At 41.9% G+C, this 15,606-nt stretch overlaps 1 pseudogene; it reads left to right on the forward strand.

Moving 5' to 3' along the window:
* Positions 1-15,606, forward strand: part of LOC109910932 — a 496,846-nt pseudogene that overhangs the window by 335,026 nt on the left and 146,214 nt on the right.

The following is a 15,606-nucleotide window of genomic DNA, read 5'->3' on the forward strand; positions in this document are numbered from 1 at the left end:
CTGGAAAAAGCAGGAGAGGGACAGACTGTTTCCTAAAAGTGGGGTAAAGAAATCTGCTGCTGACAGAAAGGAGTTATGATTGGAGGTTACCAAGGAGGTCAGTAACAAAAATATGGTGTCACATATCTGGTCTCAACTGATAGTGCTTGATTGATGTAAGCAGGTTAAAGAAGGTGAATACAGTGGCATATTTACCTATAGTCAGTTCTGCTATAATGCGTGTCCCATCAAAGCGAATTGGCTGTAATGCAATCAATGAATAGGGGAACACTATTTCTAGAATGCAAACTTATGTTGGCTATAATGCGATTCCATTAGTGCGTGCAGGAGTACATGTCAATATCACATGAGCATTTCACAGGCTTTGTCCTGAATACATGCAATGTTAATGCCAAAAAAGTCCTGCGCCGGCATCACATGATCATTTTGTGGGCTTTGTTATGAAGTACTTTCTGTGTAAGGTACAGAATAACCTCCTCCCCATTAAGTCATCTTGACATTTTTTCAAGGTAAAGTGTTAAATTTGCTTTTATTTCATTATTAGATACGAATTAAATATTTATTCTAGTTGTGCTATCCTTTGAGTTAGGTTTTTGAGGGATTTTTTTTGGTAGTCTGCCCCTAACCCCTCTTTCTCCATAGGCCTCATTATTTCTCTAATGCGATGTTGCACAGGAATGCAACTATTCTATTATAGCAGAACCGACTGGATATTCTACTGAGTAAAAGCCCTAACACTCTCATACAGTTTTCTCAAACCCACTTTGTCACAACGCTCTGCCAGATCTGAATGTAGGTGCAGAATTTAAATGTGCACTTGTGATGCCAAGGCATACCAAGGCTGGAAATCTGGATTAAAATGGTTAGGTGCTTGTTTTTGACTGATACAGACTCAATGGGCTGAAGGGCTTTTTTTCTGTGCTGTTGACCTCAATAACTCTATGACTCTGGGACTCTATGACATAGACAGACCTACCAGTAAAAGCTGGCTACCTGATTGTGGATTTGGGTGGGATGCATAACTCATTGTGGGGATGGGGATGGTCTTACCATGGAGGCAATTCTGTAACCAACAGCACCGTCCATTAAGAGCTGAGTACACAATGAGGATTTCTTCCTCTATCACCCTTGCAGTCAGCGAGTTCCAGATTCCCATGACCCTCTGGGTGAAAAAGTTTTTCCTACATCCCCTCTGAATCTCCTGCCCTTTACCTTAAATATATTTTCCCTGATTGTTGATCCGTCTACCAAGAAAGGTTTCTTCTCATCTCCCCAATGCTCCCATATCTTTATACAGCTCAATCATGTCCTGCTCAGTCTCCTCTGTTCCAAGGAAAACAACACCACTCTGTGCTTTCTCCCTTCATTTCCTTTTACCACTTTCCTGTCTCGTTCGTTTCTGGATGCTAGATAGTAATTGGTCTTTTAGTTTGTTCGGTAATGTATGTGACAACGTGACTTGACAGGAATTAAATGATTTAAAAGGAATTGAATGCGATGGGAGGGGGCAAGTTCAAGGAATGGTTGGTTGACTGAACTTTTTTTTGTCAGTGGCATTGGAGGAACAAGGGGCTAGGGAAAGGGATTTCAATGCTCATCACCAAAAGTAGTCTGGTCGCACTACTATTGACGGAATTGGCTGAGTGCTAAAGGACATAACTACCAGACTGGGGCTCTGGCATGTAGTGCAGAAGAAACCTAATTTACTTTGACCTCGTGCATCTATCTGTCATAGAAGCACCTATCCATGCATTATGGTGGGAGTGACACCCTTGCAATCTTCTCGGAGACAAGGTCCCAGCTCCGCACTGCAATATTATCCATCATAGGGAGCACTGTCAATGTGCAAAATGGGATAGTTTTAGAGAAGACCCAACAAGTCAAAACTGGGCTGTCAGCAGCAGCTTGGTATTCAACCATATTCAGTAACCCCTTCACCCAGCCTATCCCTTATTCTACCATCACCATCAAGTTAGGGATCAGCCTTGCTTCAATGAGGAGTGCAGAAATGCATGCTCTGAGTAACACCAATCATTCCTAAAGGTAAGGTGCCAATCTGGTGAAGCTACAACATAGCACTGTATTAATGACAAACAATGGAAACAGTGTTCAATAGAAAGCTCAGCGAGCCCGCAACCAATAGAACAAACTAAAGTACTGCAGTTCTATCACATTGAGTCCTGAATGGAATTGAATGGTTAAACAACTAAGTGGAGGAAATGACTTCACAATTATTCTGATCCCTGATGATGGGGAAGTCCAGCACCAGTGCAAATGACCAAGCTGAAATATTTGTAACTATCTTCAGCTACAAGTGTGAAGTGAATGGTGCATCTCAGCCTCCTTCTGATATCTCTGGCATCAAAGAGTTTGAGTCGCTCAGTACGATATCAAGAAACAACTGAGGGCATTGGATCCTGCAAGGGCTATGGGCTTTGACAATATCTCAACATATCGAGCCTTTGTGATCCCTTTAGCCAAGATGTTATAGTACAGCTGCACCTCTGCTATCCATTCAATGACGTGGAAATTTGCCTAGGCAAAACCTGTTCACAAAAAGCAGGACAAATCCAATCAGATCAATTACTGTCTCATTAGGCTACTCTCCGTTATCAACAAAGTGATGGAAGATGTCGTCAACAGTGTGATCAAGCAGCATTTAACACCACAACCTTCCTTCCGACACTCAGTTTAGATCCGCCAGTCAGCACCAGATCTCATGATGGCTTTGTCTGAACATTATCAAAAGAGTTAAACTTGAGATGCAGTGAAAAACACATTGGCATAAAGGACCACCGGCAAATTTGAAGTAATTAAGAATTGGGGGAAAACGAGCCCCCAGGGCAATATCCTAAGGCTTGACTGTCTACAGCTGCTTCATCAATGCTCTTCCCTCCATCGTAAGGAGATATTTGCTAATGATTGCACAGTGTTCAACACCAGCATCTCAAGCCTGAGACAAAGTTTAGGTTTCCTCGGCAGCATTGATCTCTACACTCCTAAACGTTTAAGAGAATTTTGATACCGAGAGTAGACACCTCAAAGCACTGGAGAAGCACCACCAAAGATGAATTTGAAAGATCCTCCAAATCTGTTGGAAAGGAAGGCAGTCCAAGAGTTCCCTCCCAAGTCAGCTTGACCAGCAATGAGCTGACCAATAACTCAACCATCTTTCCTGGGTGGAACATATTATTCAAATGGAACTCAGTTGTGGTAGGAGACTCTGTAAAGCTTCTCCAAGAGTGTCAAAAATCCTTGACACCAACCAAAATGCAGAAGATTCATTCGGGAGGGCATTATACATGTTGAGAGAATTCGTAAGGATAGTTTTGTAGGAATAATGCTGAGGTTAAGGTATCAGAGGAAGGATGCAAACCTTTCAACAATTCATTTAACCAAACCCTTCAAGCCCCACTGCCCTGCGTGTGACATAGACTGCACATTGTGAATTGGACTTACCAAGTATCTGAGAATCCATTGCATTTGATTGAAATCAAGCCCTCAATCCTGAGTGTCTACCTAAGAAAAGTAAGTTCAGTACCAAGTTACTGAAGCAGTTCATGTCAATAGGCATTCAGGCTAGTTAAGTGGCAAGTAACATTTTGCCAGAGAAGCACCAGGCAATGACCATCTCTAATAAGAAAATATAACCATCTACCCTTAACAGTTGACAACATTTCACTGACCAAAGCCTTTCCAAATCCAGTGAAGAACACCTCCCATGTACTCACCTCTTTCACACTGGTGAGTTGCTGACAGGTTGGTAAATAGGTCGCCTGAGACTTAGCACAGTTCTTATTCGTTTTCTTAACAACATCGATCACTTTCTCGACAAGCGATGGTGTGTGTGTCTGTGTGCATAGGGGTGGTGGATATGGATTGGGCTCTGTGCTGACCACTTTCAACCCAAACGAAGAATATGGTGGGGAGACATAGAACATAGAACGTTACAGCGCAGTACAGGCCCTTCGGCCCTCGATGTTGCGCCGACCTGTGAAAACCAATCTGAAGCCCATCTAACCTAAACTATTCCATTATCATCCATATGTTTATCCAATGACCATTTAAATGCCCTTAAAGTGGGCGAGTCTACTATTTTTGCAGGCAGGGCATTCCACGCCCTTACTACTCTCTGAGTAAAGAACCTACCTCTGACATCTGTCCTATATCTATCACCCCTCAATTTAAAGCTATGTCCCCTCGTGCTAGCCATCACCATCCGAGGAAAAAGGCTCCCACTGTCCACCCTATCTAATCCTCTGATCATCTTGTATGTCTCTATCAAGTCACCTCTTAACCTTCTTCTCTCTAACGAAAACAGCCTCAAAACCCTCAGCCTTTCCTCGTAAGACCTTCCCTCCATACCAGGCAACATCCTGGTAAATCTCCTCTGCACCCTTTCCAATGCTTCCACATCCTTCCTATAATGCGGTGACCAGAACTGTACGCAATACTCCAAGTGCGGCCGCACCAGAGTTTTGTACAGCTGCAACATGACCTCATGGCTCCGAAACTCAATCCCTCTACCAATAAAACCTAACATACCGTACGCCTTCTTAACAACGCTATCAACCTGGGTGGCAACTTTCAGTGATCTATGCACATGGACACCGAGATCTTTCTGCTCATCCACACTACCAAGAATCTTACCATTAGCCCAGTACTCTGTATTCCTGTTTGGGATTCTGAACCAATGACAACTTTGTGGGATATAACTCATGGCATGCAGGCAAACACACACAGAGGAAAACAAGTTCTCCTCAACCCTCTGCATATAATTTCTGGTTTATGGCTCCTGTCAGCACCCACCGCCCCCCCCTCACCAAACACACTGTTGACCCTCTGGTACTCCCCTCATTGCTTCTCCCTGCTTGGCTCCTCCTCCCTCCAGTGCCCTCTGCTGTATGACTCTACTCGACTGTAGCCTCAACAGGCAACATGTTTTAGCTGGTCTTATTGCTGGCTACATTATCCACATTTGTGTTCCAATCAGTGTCAGCATAAGGGATGGTCGTCCCGATGTAATAGTACAAAACTCGAGAGAACTAACTTCTAAGTTAGGAACTAGGAATTAACTTCTTAGAAAAAGGGCTGCAAACAAGCCCTTTACCCACCCTCTGGTAAAACACTTTTGTGTATTGAGGAGTTATTTGTATATTTCTCTGGGTTTGACTCACCCATGTATGTTGCCAATATTTATCCCCATTGCTTTCCCTGATGAGTTCCAAGAAACAATGAACATAATATAAGGTCAGAAGTTGAAGGACTTTATTCTTGTTTGCCTTGCTTACTCACCCACATGGGGCAGTACTTGTAACAGAATGTTATTTCATAACTAGTCTCTTCAGAGGGAGGTCCATGCATATAGACATATGATTGAGTGAATGTAGAATTTAGTGGTTAGAAAATGAGTCATCAATTCTGTTGCTTATAACCCCTGAGCCACATCAAACCCACTTGGTGCTGCAGAATAAAATTCATTGCTACGTTGCTCATCAGGGATTCTTCAATCTGCTTGGTTGAAGTGTCCTACTGTCCCTTGCCCTACTCACAACTATCAGAGATGATAGATCATGCAGGATACCATATTGCGATCACAGAACCATAGATAGAAGACAAGGATTAGGTCACTCTGCCATCAAGCCTTCCTTGACATGTATGATCAAGGCAAAACCTTTAACTCCATTCTGTACCCGTACACCTTGAAACCTTTAGTGTCTAGAAAATCTATTTGTTTGTTTCTTAAATGTATTCAGTGACTTGGCCTCCACAGGTTCGCCAAACTCTCAGTGAAGAAATCTCTCATCACAGTTTGAAATGGCCTACTGCATATCCTGAGACTGTGACCCCCTTGTTCTGGAACCCTGGCCAGAGGAAACATCATCCCCGCATTCAGTCCATCCAGTCCTGTGAGAATGCCTTATGTTTCAATGAAATTTTCTCTCATTCTTCTAAACTCCGGTGAATACAGACCCAGTCAACCCAATTGCTCCTTGTTTAACAATCCTGCCCTCCTAGGAATCAGACTGTAGTACTCTCACTGCACTCCTTCTATGATGTGTATGTCTGTTGTTTTAGGCTTTGTAAAATCCCTCCAATGTGGAAATAGGCCATTCAGCCCATTGAGTCCACATTGACCCTCTGAACAGCATCCTACCTAGACCCACACCCCTACCCTCTCCCTGTAACCCTGCATTTCCCATGGCTAACCCACCTAGCCTGCACATCCTAGACACTGTGGACAATTTAGCATGGCCAATCCACCTAACCTACACATCTTTAGACTGTGGGAGGAAACCAGAGCACCTGGCAAAAAGCCACAGGGAGAATGTGCAAGCTTCACACAGTCACTGGAGGGTGGAATCAAACCTGGGACCCTGCCTCTGTGAGGCAGCAGTGCTGACCACTGAGCCACTGTGCTGCCCTGAGCAACCTAAAACTATACACAGGCTCTGTAATAGTGTAAATCTACACTGAGATGCTCAAGACATCTCTCTGGGTAGCTGGCAATGAGGTGAACTGTTTCTTTATTGTTGGAAGCACAACCCAGGCATGATGTTTCTGTCTAAGTCTGCCAGTGGTAATGACTTTTCTATAAATGTAAAGCTAAATCTGAGAGCCAGGATCACATGCGGAAACATTTATATTGCACACAAAAGATTTTTAGCTCGAGTTTGGCAGGCCAAAACACATACCACAACCTTTTAAAGAGTTATGAAATGAAAGGAATGCCTATAGTGAAACCAGTGGTGCAAGTTGCTTTTAAAGAAATTGTATCAGACTTTTGACAGAAAATGTCAGCAACACCTGAAGTGTCAAGACAATGGTGGATTTAGTTCAAGTAAATTGGAAGTTTGGATAACTGCCCTACAGTGGAAGCAGAGGTCTGAAACATTTTAAATTACAAATCCTTGCAAAAAGACTTTACTCATATTAAATTTTAGATAGCCTTGCTTGTTGAGATGGAAAAAATAAAACAAAGTACTGTGGATCCTGGAGATCAAAAATAAAAACAAACAATGCCTGAGAAGCTCAGCAGATGTGGCAACATTTGTGGAGAGAAAAGCTGAGTTCATGTTTCAAGTCTAATTTTATTTCATTAGAATTGAAGGAAGCTGGAAAAGTGATGGATTTTATGCTGCAGACGTTGGGGAAAGGAGAAATGGGGAGATAAGCAAATGGAACAGATGGTCAACATATTGTTTAACAAAAGGCAAAGGGAATGCTAACAGTCAAAGAGTAGTGATATTGGAAAAGGATTAGGTGTTAATAGTAGGAGTTAAAACCAGAAAATATGTAAGGTCTATTGAGAGAATACCCATGTAAGCAAAGCTGCCAGTAAGAAGGGGCAGGTAAACAAAATGGAGGAAAGAATTCATGGTCTAAAGTTATTGAACTGAATGTTGAGTCCTGAAGACTGTAAAATGCCCAAGTGAGAAGTGATATGTTCAGTTCAAAGGATATGTTGGCTGTTCAGTCAAACCAAATGCACAAATCGCAGGCTTTTTTTATTTTAGCTTTTCAGGCATCTGCAGTATTTTCCTTTTATTTGAAAGCAGAATCGTAATTAGCAAGTGCTAGCTGAGAAAAATAGGAGGAGTGGTTCTGATCTAAACTTCGTGAATTCACTGAATCCAGAATACTGGCCGGTATCTTTCAGTATCATCAGGGTCTCACTCACTTGCCAGAAAGAGCAGGGCACGTGGCCTGACTTTACACAGCAAGGCCCGTCTTATCTCCCTCTAATCAGGCAGTTTGAAGGGCAGCTGTGGGTCTTTCTTTGGAAGAAAATCCCCTGAAGCAGAAATTTGACCAAGTGAGAGCTGCCGGCTTTTTGCATCACCAAAGCAACAGTTGTTGCCAAAAGGACATTCAACATCCTGAGGACCAAAGCCCACAGTAATGTTATTTTTCTGTTAGGTGGAAGTGATGGTTTCTAGAGCTGGGGATACAATTAGAAAAGGGCTGGGGGTATTGGGCACAAGAGCAGGGAATAGATCTTGACATCCAGCAGCTACTCTTTATCCAGTCCCTTGTGCATAAATCAGCACAGATCAAGGCATTTTCCCTAACTTCACTGCTTTACCTGTTGGGTCGACCAACTCTTTATCTTCCAACTGAAGGTGAAATCGTTTCAGCCCAATTGGGAAAAGGCCCAGAATTGCTCTTTAATTGATCATGAATTGATGACCCAAGGGCCCCATTTGCCAGGAAAGTAGACCTTAATTCTTGTAAGCCATCATCCTGCCAAACTGAGGGAGAAGATACATGTGTCGAAAGATCTGGTACAGAAGGCAGCATTGTCAGAACAGAGGCAGTGGAGAAAGAGGAAAATGGAACACAGTTCTTACTTCAAGATGTATTGGAGAAAATGTATTCAATGCAGCCTCGGAAACCAGAGGGCTTATAATAGATGTTGATGGATAGGTGGACCCCAGAAATTGAACTGAAATGAATGGATATTTTGCATCAGTCTTTACTATGGAGGATGCACATACCATCTCAGAAATAGCTTTAAATCAGGAAATAGAGGGTAGGGAAGAACGCAAAAAAATTCCAGTCACCCAAGGAAGTGGTACTTTGCAAATCGTTGGAGTTGTAAGGCTGACAAGTCACCAAGTTCTGGTGGACTTAATCCCAGGGTCTTCAAAGAAATAGTGAGTGAGATCATTGTTGTGTTGGTTTTAATTCTTTAAAGGCTTCCTAGACTTGAGGAGAGCTCCATTAGATTAGAAACAGTGAATTTGGCTTTTTTATTTGGAGGAGGGAAGGGGCAGAAAACAAGAAACCATGAGCCAGTTTGGCTTAATATCTTCATTGGAAAAATGCTAGAAGCCATTATTAAAACTATTACAGCGGGACATTTAGAAAACTTCAAGGAAATCAGACAAAATCAACCTAGTTTGTGAAAGGGAAATCATTTTAAACAACTTATTGGAGTTGTTTGAAGAAGAAGTTGATTTTGGGGATTCATAATCACAGTTACCTAATATAGGCAGTTCAAAATTTGGAGCATCTTTCTTTTAGTTTTGGAGACAATAAGGACTGCAGATGCTGGAAGCCAGAGTCTATAGGTGTGAGGCTGGAAAAGGACAGGAGGTCAGACAGCATCCGAGGAGGAGGAAAGTCAACATTTCAGGCCAAAGACCTTTGTCAGGACTGGGGAGGGGGAGGGGAGCCCAAAAATAAATAGAGGGAGGGAAGTGGGGCTGGGGAAAGGGCAGGAGAGATGGTGATAGGTGGATGCAGGTAGGGGGTATTATGTTGGTCCATGGGAAAGGTGGAGCAGATAGGTGAGTAGGAAGATGGACAAGTTAGGTCAGGTCAGGGAGGTTGAGAGGAGGGGGAGGGCTAGACATGGGACAAGGCTGAGGGTAGAGGGATTTTGAAACTGGTGAAGTCAATGTTGAGTCCATTGGGCTGTAAGCTCCCAAGGCGAAATATCAGGTGTTGTTCCTCCAGTTTACCTTTGGCCTCATTCTGACAGTGGACGAGGCCAAGGATGGACATGTTGCTGGGGAAGTGGGAGGGGGAATTAAAATGGATGGCAACCAGAAGGCCGGGTTGGTTGGTGCGTGCAGAGTGCACATGCTCTACACTCCCCACCAATTTCTCCACCACACCCAGTACCTTTTCCTGCAACCGCAAGGGGTTTAACATCTGCCCCTACATCTCCCCCTCACCTCATCCAAGGCCCCAAATAATCCTTCCAGATCTGACAGAGATTCACCTGCACCTCACTCAACCTGATCTGTTGCATCCGTTGCTCCTGATGTGGTCTCCTCTATATCAGTGAAACCAAACGCTGACTAGGGGACCAGCATCTGTACAGAGCATCTGTGCTCTGCATGCATCATCCAATCCGACCGTCCAGTTGCCATCCATTTTAAATCCCCTTCCGACTCCCCTGATAACATGTTCATCCTTGGATTCCTCCACTGTCGGAATGAGGCCAAACGTAAAGTGGAGGAACAACACCTGATATTTCGCATTTGGAGCTTACAGCCCAATGGACTCAACATTGACTTCACCAGTTTTAAAATCCCTCCACCCTCAGTCTTATTCCATGTCCAGCCTTCCCCCTCCTCCTAACCTCCCTGACCTGACCTAACCTGTCCATCTTCCTACTCATCTATCTGCTCCACCCTCCCATGGACCAATCACACTACCCCCTAACTGCATCCACCTATCTCTCTTACCATTCCACTAGCCCCACCTCCCCCTCTCTATTTCTGGGCTCCCCTCCCCCTCCTCAATCCTACGAAGTGTTTTGGCCCAAAACGTTGACTTTCCTGTTCATTGGATGCTGTCTGACCTGCTGTGCTTTTCCAGCCTCTCACCCTATAGACTCTTTTGTTTAATTTTGTTGAGTTTGTTCAGAAGCAGCAGTTTATGTAATACAGTAGTTCATTAGATGAAGTGTATAACCGTGAAAATTGAGATGATTCACTGATCCAAAGGACAAATAGGCTGTTGGTACAGATTGTGCTGCCACAGTTGTGAAGGCAGCAATCTGCTCTTTAGCCAAGGTGTTAGCGAACTCTTCCCCTTCTGATCCATCTTCCAACTAGAGAAGGCAGCTCCCAGATAAGGACTACTACCTACAAGGGGTACCTGACAAGAACCATCTTCTGCCCCTGAATACTTGTTGATAATACTCTTATTTCTAGGAGTTGGTAGCTTCTGCTGTGTACATCAACTGTATGAATAATTTTAGTCAAAAACCATGGGACAGCTACTCATGCCAATGAATGACCATTGTCCCCTTGCATACCTCCTAGTGAAAGTTAGTTTTCATTGCATTCAAGGGTAGATACTCTTTATTTTGAAAACAATGCATTCATAATAGGATAGCATGGTGCTTCATTAATTTTTTTAATGTTTGTTAAAGGCTAGTTATGACTGTGACATAGTTAAGTAAGGTTTTGTGCTGCACAGAAAATACTAAATATGGAATAGAAAGAGCACACAATTTTAAAGGAGACCCCAGTTTCAAACAGTCCCCTTCTTGAGAAATACATATCCTTATTGGCTTATCAAAACTAATTCTTAATTTGCCCTATCAATTTCTAAAGTATGATTTTGATTCCTTCATTTCTTGATTAAGTATTGTAGACATTAGAACTGTTAATATCTAGTTTAAAGCAGCCACTAAGCATTGGGCCAACATAGAGTCATACAGCATGGAAACAGACCCTTCAGTCCAACCAGTCCATGCCGAATATAATCCTAAACTGAACTAGTCACACCTACCTGCTCCTGGCCCATATCCCTCCAAATGTTTCCTGTTCATGTACTTCTTATCTATCCTCAACAAGGGGTCTGACTGTGATAATAGTCCAGGTCCTACCAGGCACACAGTTCTAGTTTCTGGACTTTTTCCTCTGTTTATTTAGCTGAACTATTTTAACCAGATGTTTAAGTCCTTTCAAGTAATAATTCTGCCTAGAACTGATGTAAGCTTTAGATATAAGTTGGGGTGGGGGGGGGCTGCGGTTGTGTGTGTGTAGAATGGGCTTGCCAATTTCAGACATGGCTTTAACTGCTTATTCAGCTGGACTATTTTAACTAGATGTTTGTTTCCAAAGTACTGATTCCATCTAGGACTGATCTAAGCTTTAGAGATAAACAAGGCTGGATCGGCTGGCCAATTCTAACCAGTTTTAACTGCCTCAATCTGCATGGAGGTATTTACTCTCAGCACTATCATATTAGGTATGGAGCCTGCTTTCATTGTCATTTCAGTGGATTAGCATCCAACATAATGCTACAATGCTCCACCATCTTTATAGAATTCAGAGACTATATTCTGTGTCATTGTTAACTATTACCTTTTAAATTAAAACATTTCTAATCTGGGTGTGGGGTCGTAATTCATTATCGTTTCTTACCTTTACAGTGGAAAGAGAAGGTAGGATTCCAAACATGTCAAATACCCTTGGCCGCTTGGTCTCCTACTTATTGGTTTCCTTTTTCCTAATATCCAGTTATTGAATTTTTCCCACCCTTCCCCTCCTCATTCTGTACTGAAACTATACTATTATCCTTTGAGGACTTTGGCTCCTCTTTAGCTGGTTACGGTACATTTAATTACAGCAAAACATGATGCATGGACTGAAAAGGTTTTCCAGTTCTTGCTTCACCAAATCCATATTGTGGATATTTCTTATTAAGTATTTTTCTCCCTCAATCACAATTATTTTTGCTTGAATTTTTAACCTCTCTCACTCAAACACTTTAAATGTTTAAAGTTCATTTTGTCTATGGATTTTGTGTCAGTGCCTAATCTTTTAAAGTATGATTCCTTGCTCTTGTGGCCACAATATCCATTTTGTCAAGTAGGTGAAGATGTCGGATTCCCATTCTTCAGTGCATTTTCACTATACGTTCCCTCATGTTAGTTCCTTCAGATGCCACAAACACTTCTGCACGCTTACATCGGTTATCCAAGATTATGCCACGCATTCATGACTTTCAGGCAATCTTTATGAAAGATCAGAAGTGGGGGGTGAGGACATGTATATCCTTGGTCCCAGTATTCTGGGTGGTGGCCAAGTCATCCAATTCAATTTTCTTTAAAAAGATTCACAGGTAAGAGCACTGTTTGAAATGGCAACCTGTATCGAGTTATTTCATAATCCAATTTCAGAAACAATTATGTTTAGGCTTCGTGGTTTTTAACTGTTTTTATTGGAACCACAGTGATCACAGCAAGTTCAACGTTCTCCCATTCTCAAACAGTTCATCTCAACAAACTCCACAGTGCCTGACTGAACCATCAGGTGGCTCTTAATATCCATTTAAAAATACTAAAACAAAATCCACTGCAGGTCTGAATACAAGCCCAATGGGTTAATCATGTCCAATCATGTTGATAAATTTAAATAACCAAAATCTAGGTAAATTAGTTGCACCTTTGAAGATTCACTTTTTGCAAAGTTTATCACCAGATCATTCAATTGTCATTTCCTGAACAAAGCTTCTAGTTGTTCCAAGTGATCCTTCAGAATTTCACTATATACGAGTATATTATCAAGATACATTACACAATTAGAATCTCTGGCTACCACTTGATTCACCTGCATACAATCCCACCTATGCAAAAGTCTGTAATGGTGTAGTCCCATAAATAGATAGTATTGTGAATAAACTTCAAGATACATGTCTTAATAGAAACCGGCTATGGTGGTATATGTCATGTGAGCAACATACAGAAAACCACAAATTCCAATCATGCTGATAGCGATGGTGACAGTACATGGGTGCTAATGCACAGCATCACAACTAATCAGTGGCAGTAAGTAAAAACCAAATGCTCTCGAGGTTACGGCACAACAGGCAGTTTTGAAATCATTTTTTTCCTAATGGTCATCCAGTAATCTGTCTGAGTTCAGAAGTAAAGGTACAGCTACAACCAAAGTTAAAGAACCACACCAAACCTAGACTGAAACATGCTGCATTCTCTACCTTTCTCCCTCATTTAAAAATAATTGCAAAAGGACTGCTGCAAATGTTCTTTTAAAAGGAAAAGCACACCTAGAATAAAAAGCAGGGGGGAAGCAGCCTGAAAAATGCAGTTTTCTGCGTTAAAAATGCAAGGTTGAGAGCCGTTAGTTGAATCTGCTATCTTGCCTTTTGGAAAAGATGCAATGATAAATATAAAAGATGCATGCGACATCACAACACACCCTTTTTGGACACAAGCCTCCAACAATCTGCTTGCAATGTACAAAAGAGCCGCAATTTTTAAAGTAACAACAGATAACATCAGAAAAAAGAGAAACTAAGAAAACACAGGAAATGTACTGTAGTGCAATGCAGATTCCTGCACTTGCATTTTTAAAGCAGAGCAATGGAAAGCAACATCTCATCATGGATTTGCACCTCATTGACATTCCATCAGAATTTCAGTTATTTTAAAGAAATCTTTACTCTATGAATCAGAAAAAAACCAAAAAGCAATGACGGACTGTCCATATTCCTGTCCTTTGGGCACTGAAGAGTTAAGGAATCTAAAATTGTCTGGTATTTCTGAGAGTGACTACAAAAGGTCCTTAACAAAATTTTTTAGATTTTAAGAGATCAACTTAAAGTTTGAGTGAATTTCACAATACACAGCTTTGAGTGACACTAAGTAAGTGAAACAAACAACCAGTTTGTAGACAGGTGTAGAGACAGAAGGTACAAAATGTGATTTCGCCAAAGCTAACTTTGCTAAAAGGCCTATGGAGGTAGCCATTTTCCTTCAGAAAAGCCCTTCTGGACAAACTCAGAGAATATATCACAAAAACTGAAAAAACTGTGGATGCTGAAAATCAGAAACAAGAACAGAAATTGCTGGGAAAGCTCAGCAGTCTATGGAGAGATTGGCAGCATCTTTGGTTTCTCTCCACAACTGCTGCCGGACCTGCTGAGCTTTTCCAGCAATTTCTGATTTTTTTTAAAGAATATACCATTAATTCTGTACAGGAAGAAGGATGCAGGATTGAAAAAAACTGTATGATTACAGCTGTCAACAGGTCCACTGGAATGTCCAAATCTTGTATAATTTGTAGTTGTCTCACCAACCAAGACCATAAACAGCATTTTCTGAAATCTGCAAACTATGATGCACAAGATGACATTAAGCTAAAATATGTAAGAAATACTTGAATGACCTAGAGAAATCCAAAGCACAACCCAATTTCCTTGCTGCAGTATGTGAAGAAGAAGCACTCAAAGAATAATGCCAGAGAACCTTCCAAGTTTCCTTCCATGGGATGCAAGCACTTCAACAAAGTCCAAGAGATAGTCACAACATTACAGCTTTCAAGCTCCAGTCAGACAAGACATGTGGTAAACTTAATGCACCTTACAGACATCATTAGAAAAGCCGAAGCTTTTATCTCTATCTGCGTGATATATTTCAAAAGGAATGGCCAACATCTACTCTGTGCCAAGATTGACTGGGGCAAATCCAAGTGTTATTTCTTCATGCACCTTGGCTGAGATGTATTTGGGAAACTGGCATAACATGGTCTAATCCACAGAAGGTAAGCTTAATGTTTACAATGTGTCTGACATCCCATGGATTGCCATTAACCACTTTAAATACCAACATTGGTCCTCAGGATGGACATCTGAAGCATTTACAATCTTGGAAAAAGATTAATCTATTATCATCCCAATAGTATGCACAGATCTATGAACCCTTATGATCCAGAACAAACATCAATCTCAAACGCTTTGGTCATGGCTAAGCATTACACATTCAGCAAGCTCTGTGTGATGACATCCAGCTGCAATGCCTCAAAAAGATCATCATTACTAAGTGGCTTGAACACATTGAACAGATCCCTGAACTCGCTCGCTCACTTTGGTCTCTCAGAAATGAGCTGCGACACTCCGAGAATGCCATGTTCAAAGGCAAACCAGTCATAATTCTTCAAGGATAGTAGGAACTGCAGATGCTGGAGAATCCGAGACAACAAGGTGCAGGGCTGGATGAACACAGCAGGCCAAGCAGCATCATAGGAGCAGAGAGGCTGACGTTTCGGGCCTAGACCCTTCATCAGAAAAGGGGGAGGGGAAGGGGGTTTTGAAATAAATAGGGAGAGAGTGGGAGGC

The sequence above is a fragment of the Rhincodon typus genome, chromosome 2, assembly GCF_021869965.1.
Source record: "Rhincodon typus isolate 14 chromosome 2, sRhiTyp1.1, whole genome shotgun sequence".
NCBI lineage: Eukaryota > Metazoa > Chordata > Chondrichthyes > Orectolobiformes > Rhincodontidae > Rhincodon > Rhincodon typus.